Below are 12,580 nucleotides of genomic sequence, written 5' to 3' on the forward strand. Positions count from 1 at the left end.
ATCACAATCCCAGACATTAGCCTCTACTACAAAGCTGTCATCATCAAGACAGCATGGTATTGGCACAAAAACAGACACATAGACCAATGGAATAGAATAGAAACCCCAGAACTAGACCCACAAATGTATGGCCAACTAATCTTTGACAAAGCAGGAAAGAACATCCAATGGAAAAAAGACAGCCTCTTTAACAAATGGTGCTGGAAGAACTGGACAGCAACATGCAGAAGGTTGAAACTAGACCACTTTCTCACACCACTCACAAAAATAAATTCAAAATGGATAAAGGACCTGAATGTGAGACAGGAAACCATCAAAACCCTAGAGGAGAAAGCAGGAAAAGACCTCTCTGACCTCAGCCGTAGCAATCTCTTACTCGACACATCCCCAAAGGCAAGGGAATTAAAAGCAAAAGTGAATTACTGGGACCTTATGAAGATAAAAAGCTTCTGCACAGCAAAGGAAACAACCAACAAAACTCAAAGGCAACCAACGGAATGGGAAAAGATATTCGCAAATGACATATTGGACAAAGGGCTAGTCTCCAAAATCTATAAAGAGCTCACCAAACTCCACACCCGAAAAACAAATAACCCAGTGAAGAAATGGGCAGAAAACATGAATCGACACTTCTCTAAAGAAGACATCCGGATGGCCAACAGGCACATGAAAAGATGTTCAATGTTGCTCCTTATCAGGGAAATACAAATCAAAACCACACTCAGGTATCACCTCACACCAGTCAGAGTGGCCAAAATGAACAAATCAGGAGACTATAGATGCTGGAGAGGATGTGGAGAAACAGGAACCCTCTTGCACTGTTGGTGGGAATGCAAATTGGTGCAGCCGCTCTGGAAAGAAGTGTGGAGGTTCCTCAGAAAATTAAAAATAGACCTACCCTATGACCCAGCAATAGCACTGCTAGGAATTTACCCAAGGGATACAGGAGTACTGATGCATAGGGGCACTTGTACCCCAATGTTTATAGCAGCACTCTCAACAATAGCCAAATTGTGGAAAGAGCCTAAATGTCCATCAACTGATGAATGGATAAAGAAATTGTGGTTTATATACACAATGGAATACTATGGGGCAATGAGAAAGAATGAAATATGGCCTTTTGTAGCAACGTGGATGGAACTGGAGAGTATGATGCTAAGTGAAATAAGCCATACAGAGAAAGACAGATACCATATGGTTTCACTCTTATGCGGATCTTGAGAAACTTAACAGAAACCCATGGGGGAGGGGAAGGAAAAAAAAAAAGAGGTTAGAGTGGGAGAGAGCCAAAGCATAAGAGACTGTTAAAAACTGAGAACAAACTGAGGGTTGATGGGGGGTGGGAGGGAGGGGAGGGTGGGTGATGGGTATTGAGGAGGGCACCTTTTGGGATGAGCACTGGGTGTTGTATGGAAACCAATTTGACAATAAATTTCATATATTGAAAAAATAAAATAAAATAAAATACAGAAATTTAGGAAAAAATAAATAAATAAATATAAAACAGATCATAAATAAATTTATAGATTTATTATAATGTGTAGATTTAATATATATTCTAAATATATTTATGTAATATAAATATTATACATATCTATATATTTAATATGTTAATTTGTCATATGAAATATATAAATATTATATATATTAAATATATATTTTTAGTTACATACATTCATTAAATACTGTCAAGATGTATATTAAGTATTAGAAAAGTTTACTCTTTAAATATTTCAGAAAGAAAAATGAGACAAAAAGGTGTGATATATATATATATATATATATATATATATACACACTAGGGAATATTATTCAGCCATGAGAAAGAAGGAAATTCTACCATTTGCAATAACATGGATAGACCTTGATGGCATCATGCTAAATGAAATATGCCACACAGGCAAATACAAATGGTATCATTTATATGGGTAATTAAAAAAAAAAAGGCAAAGTCCTAGAAACAGAGGGTAGAAAAGTGGTTGCCAGGGGCTAGGACGGTTGGGGAGAAGTTGATTAAAAAGTACAAACTTTGAGCTATAAGATGTAAGGCTTAGGATCTCATGTAAAACATGAGAGTTGATAACACTGTATTGTATTTGCTCACTTATTGGTATAAATGAGGCAATGAATGTTAACTAGATGAGGACAATCTGTTCTACAACGTACAGGTATATGTACACTTTAAATATTTTACAAGTTCATATGTCAATTATATTTCAATAAAGCTGAAATTTTAAAAAAAGAGAATGAGAAAAAATACAAGGTGAAATATATTTCTCAGTTTTCACAATGGGTTGTCTTGCATACTACCTGGTAAACAAGCCACTCTGAATCCACTAGTTTGAACTTTTTTCTGGAAGAGGCCAGCAAACTTTCCATAAATAGCCAGAGAGTAAACATTTTAAGCTTTGTTGCCCATGTGGTCTCTGTCACAGCTTATCAACAATGCCACTGTAGCATAAAAGCAGCCATGCACAATACAAGAATGAGGAAGCATGGTTGTAATCCAATAAAACTCCACTTGCAAAAATTGACAGCAGGCTAGATATGGCCCTACCTACTGGCCAGCTGTAATTCGCTGATCCTTGGCTTAGAATATGATGAAGAGATGCTCAAGGAAATAGTGTGGAGGCAAGCCCATGAAAACTAGTTTAAAAAAGTCATTAAAGCTGCCATTTTCTTCTGTCTTTATTCCTGCCAAAACTTTTTCCCCCATAGCTCTAGACCTGTTGCCCCTGATTTAGAACCTGGATCTGAAAAGAAGAGAATAAAACCAACACATATTGATACAAATGGCATAAAGAGGATCCTCACATCATTTCAGTACCTAGGATCCAGCTATTCCTGAAACCAGAAAAACCCATGATATACTTCCTATAGGAACCCAAAGGGAGATACCTTCCCATTCTTTCTTAGGTTCTCAGCTGGGTCTCTAGAAGAGAAGACAGATTAACAAGAGAAAAGCATACAAATGTATTTAATATAAGTTTTACATAACAGAAGAGCCTTCATAAGGAAATGAAGACCTAAAGAACCCTTTCAATCTGAGTGTTTTTATACTAGGTTTGATGAAGAGTAGAGAGGCATGGAAAAAATGCGATAGGACAAAGGAGTACAAGCTAAAAGTAGTAAATTGGGGGTAACTTACCAAAACCTGTTCATTCAAATTCCTTTTAGCATCCCTGCATCTTTGGCAATCGGATGCTGCTGTCCTCCATATACAGGGAGGACACCTCCCATATGAGGGTCTTACGACCTGCTTCAAGGAAATGTCAGGAAGTCCTTCCTATACCTACTGTTTCTCAAATTCCTCCAGCCTAAAATAGCCAATACGCCATTGTGCCCCAGTTTGGGGTAGCACATCCCAAACCCTATCAAGTTCCTAAATTCCCTTTTAGTTTTTGGTAGTTTGGGTTGGATTTTTTGTCACTTGCCACTAATAGTGAGTAATTTAACATGACTGATGCATTATTTCATTTAATCCTAAAACAACTCCGTAAAAGAAATTCTTTCTGATTTTATAAGTGAGGGAACTGAGGTGCAGAGAAGCAAGTTGCCCAAGTGCACACTTCTAGGAAGTAGTAAGGCTAGGTTCCGTGCCCCGATGGGGCTGCTGACCCCTGCACTGCAGGAAGTCCAGCTGGCCCTGTGATACTTGACAGTCTGTCCTGCAAACTCATGAATCTGATGGAGCCCTCACAAAAGAGTAAGCACACAGAATCAGTTCCAGAAGCCACCATTGTGTCACTGAGTTCAATTCCTATTTAACTAAGAGAAAATGGGTATCGACCATAGTTGGCTTGATTGCAAATGTCAGCTCTTTGAATTATTAGAAACAGCAATGAAAAATTGATTACATTTAAAACATCCTGTGAAAAGTTTTACAATTGCACATTAAGAAACGGTGTTAAGCAAATAAGAACTAATTGTTCTCAGCTGCACTGGTAATAGCCCTATCTGCCTTCCCATTACAATGCATATTCATTTTATTGGAACAGGAAAAGTAAATAAAAATAAAAAGTCCCAGATCTCATTCATATTCAATCAGTGTAATTCTGAGCCTAAGGTTGTCCTCCTAATGGATGTTAGCAATGCAACAACTAATGCTTTCTCCTATCAGTTCAAACTGGTCTGGAAACCTCTATGAGTCCATATACATTGCTGAGACCCCCCCCCAAAATTCACAGGGAAAGAATAACACAGGCCATGTAATAGATGTGTATCCAAATGTTTGTGTGACAATTTTTGAGGTGATTAAGTTACTTTAAGGGTCCTTAGGGAATTCACTTGAAAAACAAACGAAAAATGTCAAAGTAAACATGCCTTCTGCCTTCACATGTGTCCAGCGTGTGGCATACGTTGGCCGCACTTTGACCTAGAGCACCACTTAGAACTCTGAGGTGAGCTAACCCCACTGGCTTCACTGCCTCTTAACTTCATAAGGAGTCAAAACAGAATGCTCTGGTCCACTCCCCAATTCCACTCTTCTCCTCTTCCTATGGTTCCTTTCCTCCTGGAGTAGCCAAAATAGGCCAGGTTTATGTGGCAGTAACCATACCAAAATGTTCAGTAGCTTAAAACCACAAAGGTTTTATTTCTCATCCAGGCAAAATTGCCCATTATGGGGCCCACAGGTAGGAGCCCCTATGTGTCTTTTCTATGTGTCTTGGAATTTCACAGTTCTTGCACTGAAAGTACCAGCAAACTTGAGCCAGTGGTCATCCTATCCACACGACAGCTCTGTGGCCTATGGTACCACATCACCACGCAGTATACGCTTAGTTAGACTTTGACCTTGAGGTAACCCCATCTACAATGGATATGATGGCCATACTCTTAATTTGATGCTTGCTCCAATGCCAAGTTTTAATTGTTCTTTACCAGTCCAGAGTTTTCGGAATTATGTCTTTTTTCTGTTTGGAATTGAGGGGTGGCTTCCTCTTCCAACTGTGAAGTATTTTTTTGTGTGTATGTATTTTATTTCCTTTCATTCTTGATTGTATGTCTGCCTTTTTTCCCCCAAATATAGCCAACTGCAACTAACACCTGATACTAATGGTTTGTTCTCTGAGCTTTTGCCCTGGACTATACATTCATACATACGTGGTCTGCCTCCCATAGGTTATGCTAAGGTAACAAAGCAAATAAAAATTTCTGTGGCTTAAAAAACCACAAAGGTTCAGTCCCTGTTCCTGATTCATGTCTATCATAGATTAGCAGCAGGGTCCTGATTCAGGACGCTAGGCTGATATAGACTTTAGTATTTTAAATGTTGGTGGTTGCCGTGACAGAGGAAAGTGGATATGGTAAATCCTGACCTAGCTCTTAAAGCTTCCGTGTAGAAGTAACACATATCATTTCTGCTCACTTGTCACATTGGCCCAATAAAGCCACAGGGCCACCATTGATCAAAGGATGAAGAAAAATGCAATCGTGCCATGTGCCCTGAAGAAGAGACAACTATATTTGTGGTCAGTCCTAGTGACTACCAACTCTATACAAGCTCCACCCCAAATACAACTTCCATTCTGACATTCTGAATGTACCCTCTAAAACTCTTTCTCAGTCTTTATAAATGTATCTAATCCAAGAGTATTCTCTCCACCTCCTGCCTTAACTAAAATCTGTCTCCCTCTTAGATAACCATTCCTCCACCCCCTACCCCATAACCCTCTCCAAATTTCTCCTTTTCTCTTCTTCCTTTCTCTCTCATCCACAAAGTCACCTACTTCTCTTGTAGGAGGAAGCATTTAGTGTCATGATACCCTACGTCCAGGCCATTAGTCTTCTATCTTGTGTAAAAAAAAAAACACCTTTCTTTGAGGTTCTCACATATGACTATATCCCTTCTATCCCTCTACATGACTACTATCTGTGCCCAGCTTCTCTGTTATTGACCCTCTTAACTCTGATGATCTTCACTTATTTTCTTCCACCACTCATTCCACAGCCATACTCTTAGTTCGTATATTCATCTGGAACCTGTGTTCCACCTTTGAAATCTTAAGTTTGAGTATCCTACCTTCTTGCACCAACCTCCTGCCTTTCACCTCCTGTTTGAACATAAGAGTATCATAGCTCTCAGTTCCTTTCTCCACTCAGCTAGTAGAGTAATTCAAATGAAAAATTGACCATTTCACTCCTCAACAGCATACTGCTTAAACCCCTTCACAGGCTCCCATAGCATAAGGGTTTTCAAACTTGGCTACATAATAGAGTCAGTTGAGGAGATTCTTAAAAATCCCAATACCAGACCACATCCCAAATAAGTTAAATCAGAACTTTTGGGGTACCAAGAGCGAGTGGTTTTTTTAAAGCTCTCAAGGGATCCCAATGTGCAGCCAAGGTTGAGAACCCACTGAGTTAGAAGATAAAGTCCAACCATGAAAGGTAAATTACTTAAACAATTGGCAGGGTTCTTTTCCAAACACGTTTTTCCAACCACCTGCATCAGAGTAATCAACGGTGCTTATTTTTCTGGGCTCCACCCCAAGATATTGAGTTATGGTGACTCTAGCTACATTCCCAGAGTCTAATTTTCAATAACTCTCCAGGTGATTCTAATGCATGCTAAAAATTAAGAATCACTTCCTGACATGCACATTAACTTAGTCACACTGAACTTTTGATATGTCCCTATGAATACAGCTTATGCTAAGTGAAGGCCATTAGATAGAATTATGAAATATAACATATAACCACATCTTCTGCATTATCAAATTGTGAAAAGCCTGAGACTAGTAAAGAGAAACAAAGACACCATAACAGATCCGGAAGACCGAAGGAAAGACATCTGTAGAGCCATCCCAGATTCTGATGTCTCCTAGTCAGGTCCAGTTTATCCTTCCATTAACCCCCTTTCCCCAAAAAAAGGTCAATGTTAATCTATTCCATGAATCACAGATCATCTAATGAACACATTCCCCATTTTTAGTGCTTTTCCAGCAGTTTCCCTCTCCTACCCAAAATAAATAAATATTTGTTGAATGAATCATTCAGTATTAGTGCCAAAAATTTTCAGTTAAGGGTGAAAGAATTTCTGGGTACCTCTCTGCCACTAAGAAAGTCATTGTAATGATGTCATATTGCTCAACTTTAGGACAGATCTAAAGTCTCCCTGTCAAAACATTTTGGTAGTCTTTCCTCTCTCAAAATACAGAACTCCCTTCCACATGTCAACCAAACACTAAGGACATCACAATTCTGCCTCATCTAAGCCAAATCCCTTCTTCTTACCCAACGGTGTCTAGAAGCCAGCTCACAAGAGCAACTTGTTAAATATTCAGGAATTTTGGGAACTGGTTTTCAAAACTTTAGTTTGAAATCAGCCATGATGGGAGCATTTATACCACAGAAATCGGCAAATGCTACAAATAAGAGCTAGTTTGTTTTGGTCTGTTTTATTGGTAGGGCCAGTTTACCAGTAAACCACTACCCTCACATAAATTTCTTATTTATATAGACATTTCAAGTTTACAAATTTTTCAAGTCCATTATTACACTTGAATTCCCATGATAACACTATGAAGAAAATACCGTGTTCCTCATTTTGTATAAAGAAAGCTGAAGCTTACCACAGTTAAATAACTTGTCTATTGTCACTGAGATTCAAAAAGAAAAAAGATCTGCCTTTTATTTTATGCTGCCTTCCAAAGCAGTACTTTATCGAATAAGGTTAATAACTTGTAAACCTAAAGCAAAAGCTATAAATTCTCTGTGTGATCATTCATTCCTATCTTTGGTTCATCAACAAACATTTATTAACTGACTACTAGTGTGTCAGACTCTGTGACAGATACCGAGATTACAAAGATAAATAAGACACAGTTCCTGTCCTCAAGGACCTGCCCATCTATTGGGAAGGAAGGACATCTTAACATATAAATCACAATAAAGTGTGGGCCCTGGGCCCACATGTATTCACTGTGGCTGGGAAGAAGGCAGATGTCTGTCCCTCAAATGCACTCTTGACAGTAATGAAGTTTGTTACATTTTAGGACAACCAGAAATAGCACTTCAAAACCCTATGGCCTCACTCCTCCCAAAACATGTAGCAGATGACATGACAATTCTACAAAACAACACTACCTATGTATGTCCAAAGATCAGTGACAGAAAGAAAATACCCATTTTTGCCTCTCAGATATACATCCAGGCAATGCAAACATATTATCATTGGTTTCCTTACATCTGCCAAGAGGCAATATGTCAAATAAATAATTTAGACCAGCTGAGGCACCACAAGAAAACAAAGCCATCAGTCATCTGGGCTGCATTATTGATTGCCAATAACAAGATACTTGCTAAGACAAATGACTCAGCTATTATACTACTGAGGCTTTAGCCTGTCTCAACTACATAAATCATATTGAACTGTTTGTTGTTTCAAGATGTGCAAACATATCTATAATCATTTTTGCCCCCCATTTTTGCAGTATATCTTAGGTGGCTCCTCATATGCAGAAGGTAGATTCATTATTCCCTCAACTTACGCAATTTTTCTTTCTCTGGGTACATGTTACCAAATGCCTGTTGCATCTAGTTAATGGAGAACTATGCTTGTTTATACTTATTCCTAGAAGACCTAGATATTTGGCTAGAGATAAATGAGAAAGAGTAAATTGTAATTAATTCATTAATCAAATTAATTCATTTCAGATAAATCAAGGTGTGACAGAATGAATGCGCAGCAGCTGGAGTCAGAAGCCCTCGGTTCCAGGATGGCCTACTGGTTATGTGACCTAGGACACCTATTTCTTATCCAAGTCTTGGTTTTCTTTACCAAATTGGAATAACACTACTTGACCTGCCTATCACATGATCATGAGAATGAAAATTTGAAAACTGTAAAGCACTCTATATAGATGAGGAAACTGTTTCAACATAAACCTGTCCTTTTATGAACTATCAAGTGTGGGTGGATCTGTTTGGCATTCCAAGCAGAAACAGATGGAACTGTCAAATTAGAATAATTCCGAGGTTGGGGTGATTTACCAAGAGACCAATTACAAAATGTAGGTGGGATAGAGAAACCACAAGAGATAGTGCAGGAATTTGAGACTAGCAGCATCAAGACAATGATTTCTTCTAAGCCTGAAAGGATGTCAGATGGGAGAGATTACCTAAAGAACCTAGAATTACAAAGACCGGGTTACCTTGAAAAGAGCAAAGATCTTTCACAGACACAGCCAGCCCCAGGGCACCTCAGACTTAACTCACACAGGCTTCTAGGGCAAAGAGCAAGGTAGGAAAGGGAGGAGAGTATATCATGAGGGACAAAGGCAGAAATCCTGCCGAGTGGGGAACAATCTGTTACAATTATTCTACCACTCTGGACATCAACCACAAAGCCATGTTCTCCTTTTACTCTCCAAAGCGTTCAGTTTTGAAATCATATCAACTTTGTCTCTCTCATTTCCATCACATCCATCTCCTAATATCTATGTCTATTGCCTTTGTCCATATCTATATTAGGCAGGAATCTTTGATTACAAATGGCAGAGACCAGCTCAAATTGGCTGAAACAATAAAAGAAACTTACTGGCTCATCAATGAAACCTCCAGAAAAATTATGTCTTCAGCCATGGTTGGATTCATGAGTTGCATCATTTCATTATGATTAAGTCTTTCTTTCTCTCCTGTGTCATCTTCTTTCCCAGGCTGTGCTTTATGCTATTGGCTTCCACACTGGGTAGGCTCTCTTCCTATGGGGAATTCAAGTACCTTAAGGTTACTATGTTTCTGGACGCAGAATCACAAAAGCCAAACGAGTCTTGGTGTTCCATACCTGTTTACATTCATATTCATGTTCAACACCATCGGAGATTATATAGGGATTTGTAGCCAGATTTCTAGCTAAGAATTAGTACTGTATTTCCCTGGAATTCCCTCCCTGCCCACCTTCTTTAAGGAAGTGAGTGACAATAGCACTGAAAGGTGCAACAATCATTATAGATAGTGAAGTAGATTATACATTAATGAATCTGGCTCTTCTTAAACTCCATTTCACCTTTGACCCATATTGGAACTCTTCCTTAACTTTTCAGGTAGTAAAAGGGGAGAAAAATCCTGAAAATATTCTACAGTTTAAATTTTAGTGTATGTGGCCAATCTCTGGCTGCCTTGTTGTGAATATTGAATGATATCTTTCAAAGCACTCACAGAGATGGTGGGTCAATAAATATTAGTGCCCTGCGCTTGCATCTGTCTTATTAATACTCCAGAGGCACAGCCAACAATGCATGTTAGAATTCTCACTTCACAAATAAGGAAACTGAGCCTTTCAAAATTATTCTGTTGGTAAATAGAAAAGTATGATTCAACTCCATATTTGACACCAAATCCCCAAAGTCTTCTATTTTACCAGGATGCCATCTTTATGCCTCTATTGCTAAGGAATCATCAAGCAGAGTAGCTAAAAATCATTTTGAGGCTAAAGTATTTAAGTAACAATACAGCAGTGTTTTCCTTTAAGCTGGCGTGAGATAATAGAAAAAATATATATTGATCTCTGCCCCTGGTTCCTGGCACAGAGCTCTTGAAACTCTTGTATTTTCCTGGGTGATAGGAGTGTCTTTTGTCCTAATGAAGCAACTTTGGGTGGGCTTATGGATGAGCAATGGTCACTGGAAAGAACAAACCATGATTAGAAGTCTGGAACTTTTATCCCCTCCCCCCTTCTCCTGAGAAAGGAGAAGGGCTATAAATGGAGTTTATGACCAATCATGCCTGCATGATTACTCCTCCATAAAAATCCCAATAGTATAAGGTTTGCAGAGTTTCCAAATTGGTAAACCTATCCAACACTGGGAGGGTAATGTACCCCAACTCCACAGGGACAGAAGCTCCTGCCTCTGGACCTCATCATATGTATCTCTTCATATGTATCTCCCAGAACTCATCATATGTATCTCTTCATCTGGGTGTTTCATCTAAGTCCTTTATCATACCTCTTACTAACCTGATAAACATAATTAAGTGCTTCCCTGGGTTCTGAGAGCCACTCTAACGCATTAATCAAACCTGAAGAGGGGGTATAGAAACCTTTGATTTGCTGGCAAATCAGACAGAAGTTGTGGGGTAACCCGGGGATCTACTACTTGCAATTGGCATCTGACATGGGGTGAGAGTAGTCTTGTGGGACTGAGCCCTTCACCTGTGGGATCAGGCACTATCTCCAGGTAGAGAGTGTCAGAATTGAATAAAACTGTAGGACACCTGGCTGGTGGCACAGAGAATTGCTTGTTGTGGGGGAAAACCTTCAGACAGAAGTGTGAGAAGTGAAGCACTGTCAGTGTGGCGGTAGTGTGAAAGTAAAGGGGAAAACCCACAGGATAACAGTAAGTTTTTCATTTAAAGCTGGGTATATATAGCATCATGGGAGAAAAGGTGCCATTAGGTCAGGACATATGGGGGCCCGAGCGTGAACTACAAAGCAGATGTTTATACTTTAATTCACACGTGTACCCTGAATTCTTCTTCAAAGTTACTCAAATTTGTCTTGCTGAAAGATGAATGAATGCAGCAGAATGCCAATTTTCTAAGTGATCTCTCCAACTGGGTTGAAGTTCTTTCACTTCCTTTCTAAAAGATGCATTTCATTTGTTATCTGGGCAGCCAAGAGTGGCATAATTATAGCTGTAAGCCAATTCTCCTGGCTGCCAACATTTTTACACTCTAACCCATCACCACCTTCACCCAAATGCCCAGACTGTTATTCATCTCACACAGACTACTGGAGAGGTCAACACACTTCCAGAAAAGCAAAACAGGGCCCAAGAACAAAGCTTTAATATGCACCTGGCTTTAAGATAAAATCACACTACCCATACCCATCTGGGGTCTGAGAACAGATGTAAGAGGAACCTGAGCTCTCCATTTTCTGACTATATATTGTTTCATTTTCACAAGAAAGAGGAAATAGAATGAGCTTAAGATTTAGACAATCCTAACTTCAAATCCTACTTACTGTCTTTATGATTTTGAGCAAGTTACTTTCCCACTCTGAGCCTTGGTTCCTATATCCAAAAAATAGGAATAATACCAACAATCTCTGGGTTGTTGTGAGGTATGCCAAATCCATGGCACAAAGTCAGTGTATAGTATCACCAATCATCAGATGGCTTTAACAATTGTGAGCTCAGTTTTCTATTATAGAAAGGTGAGTCCAGGGGCAGTAGCAAGTCTAGGTGCTTCTTTATTCCCATTATATCAGGTCTTGAGGTCTGAGACAGGTGATGGCCTCATGATGTAGCTCCCTGATAAGTCATTCACTCAGCCAAGGCTTGTGAATAAATAATACTTTACAAATGGCACTCCCTACAAGGAACAAATTGGCTGAAAGAGTCATGGTAAGTAGATAAAGCTTCTTTCCCGCTTCTGCTCCTGTTTTTGTCTGCTTCCTTGTTTGCTATTCTCACACAGAAGGAGGAAGATGCTGACCAGAATAAAATTCCTGCCATCATCCCACATACTGGCTTTGCCTTCTCTAGAAAAAGCAAAGCTGCTTAATCTGATTAGTGAGTTGGGAAAATATAACTAAACATCCATAGACCATTCTCTTCTCCTTCTCTGTCCCATT

General features: G+C 39.1%; 1 long non-coding RNA gene across 1 annotated transcript in view; it reads right to left on the minus strand.

The window, feature by feature from the left end:
• LOC125147045 (uncharacterized) overlaps positions 1 to 12,580 on the minus strand; it is a 963,150-nt gene that overhangs the window by 804,659 nt on the left and 145,911 nt on the right. The window contains exon 3 of the long non-coding RNA XR_007144977.1: positions 9,542 to 9,704. This is a non-coding gene — a long non-coding RNA (uncharacterized LOC125147045). The remainder of the gene's footprint in view (positions 1 to 9,541; positions 9,705 to 12,580) is intronic.

The sequence above is a fragment of the Prionailurus viverrinus genome, chromosome D1 (genome assembly GCF_022837055.1).
Source record: "Prionailurus viverrinus isolate Anna chromosome D1, UM_Priviv_1.0, whole genome shotgun sequence".
Taxonomy (NCBI): domain Eukaryota; kingdom Metazoa; phylum Chordata; class Mammalia; order Carnivora; family Felidae; genus Prionailurus; species Prionailurus viverrinus.